Source organism: Microtus ochrogaster, unplaced genomic scaffold (genome assembly GCF_000317375.1).
Source record: "Microtus ochrogaster isolate Prairie Vole_2 unplaced genomic scaffold, MicOch1.0 UNK11, whole genome shotgun sequence".
NCBI lineage: Eukaryota > Metazoa > Chordata > Mammalia > Rodentia > Cricetidae > Microtus > Microtus ochrogaster.
The window spans coordinates 5,121,620-5,123,623 of NW_004949109.1; the positions used below are offsets into that span (position 1 = coordinate 5,121,620).

The 2,004-nt window shown below is 43.9% G+C and overlaps 1 pseudogene; it reads right to left on the reverse strand.

Annotated features, from left to right (window-relative positions):
- Positions 1-845: 845 nt before the first annotated feature.
- LOC113458239 overlaps positions 846-2,004 on the reverse strand; it is a 1,899-nt pseudogene continuing 740 nt past the window's right edge.

The following is a 2,004-nucleotide window of genomic DNA, read 5'->3' on the forward strand; positions in this document are numbered from 1 at the left end:
GTTTCAGCCTTTAAAAATAAACTTTGTTATATATTAATAATCAAGGACATTGTTAAATAAGATTTCATTTAAACTATATTCAAAGACAATTTGTCTCTCAACTCTTTGAAATGCCCTCCTTAGCTAATGGAATTTCAGATGTCTGTGAAAACACAGCCATTGTACACACTGTGAACAGCACAAGGTATAAAATCTATTTCTAAGCCCAAACATCATTTTCACAGGATCAAGGTCTAAGGTCAGGTGCTCACCTTTTCTTTCTCAGTCACAGTTCTCATCAAGAGGTTTTATTTTCCTTTCCACTCACTTCAGACATGGGGCCAGTGCCGGAAGAATTCGGGATCTCTTGTGTGGAGATGGCCTGGTGACTTCTGAATGCCCCTGATCAGGGACAACAGGCACAGTTCCTTATAGATGAATGGCTGAAGCCATGGAACACCACTCTGGGTTCCATGTGAGGCACTGCTATGTAAAACCCTGGGTTTAATCTCTTGTACAGAGGGCTAATTAAGAATTTATAAAATGTGGGTCCAAGTGGTGGTGGCGCACTCTTTTAATCTGAGGAGGCAGAGCTAGGCAGATCTCTGTGAGTTCGAGGCCAGCCTGGTCTGCAAGAGCTAGTTCTAGAACAGGTCCCAAAGCTACAGAGAAACCCTTTCTTGAAAAAACAAAACCACCAACCAAACAAAATAATTAAAAAATGCCCAAGCAATGGCATCCTGGTCTGGGCAGAGATTCTGCAAGGGTGGGGATGAGTTCACATGCCTGAAGATTCCCTCAGGTGTTTGCCAGTCTTTCTGTGGCCTTTTACATGGACTTCAGTACTATTCATTCTTGGTTCCTCTTTAGTTTTTGTGGATTGCCCCATTAAAGCTGTGGCAGACAGACAGGTAAGCAGTGATTGTCAGAAAAGTCCATCTTACAGCTAGGAAAATCCTTCTGAGACCCTGAGACCAGCAGTAGCACATCCACTGTCAATGCCCATAAGGCAATGCCTCACGATAGGTCTTGTGGTTTATACTTTTTTCTGTACTGTTTATAAGGATCTTATCTATAGTGTGGGTCTTGAAAAGACTGAGAATCTGCTGGCTTTTTGCTATAGTATTCAATGAGTACATTTAAGAACCACAAAATGCCTGGTGGGGAGTAACCTGAAATTTTCCCACCAGTAGGTATGCCATGTATTACTGATGCTCTAGAAGCTGCTGGATTTTAAACCAGGTCTCCAGGAAGTCCTGAGACACCCACCTCTTCCAACTGGATGTCTCAAGCATAGGTAATGTACTTCCCCCACAGAGGCTGCTGGAACAAATGGCTCCAGAGAATCATTTAACTCCTTGTATGTGTTTCTTCAGCAGCATCCTAAAGCTGACTGGCTTCTGGAGCATCTTGTCCTGTATGTTCATTCAACTGGGAGCACACTGACTGGTTTCATCCAGGTCACAGAAAACAAACAAACAAGCAAAGAAACAAACAAAAAACCGTCCTCAGCAGAGTTTCTTTAAGGGAGTCTAAAGCAGATGGTTTGTCTTTCTCTACTGTGCACACAGTGATGCTGATGCACACAGGTTCCTTCCTCTGGTCAGGACTGTGGCTCCTGAGTAGTACAAGCGCTCTTCTCATACAACTGATGGTGTATGTGCGTAATCCACTAGCTTAGAGACAGGCGTGAGAAGAGAATGGTAGTTCATCAAGTTCATCTGCCGTTTCTACATCATTGCAGTTTTTCACAGCTGTTTGCTGACCTGGGTATAATTCTGTATCCACGTGGAAGCTCACACCTGCTAGCAATGAGGGACAGCCCTCAGAAGTATTGTCTCGGGCTTAGTTACCTGCAGAACGATGATCATCTGAGGAGGAACCTCCACCCACAGACACCAACTGCATGAGAAGTACCTGGGTGTTGGGCATGTCTGGGGTGCTGTCTCCATCAGCCTGAGCTCCATTTGTTAGCAATACCCACCTACTTTTCTTTGTTTCTTTATTCTCTTCCTTTCTTCCTTC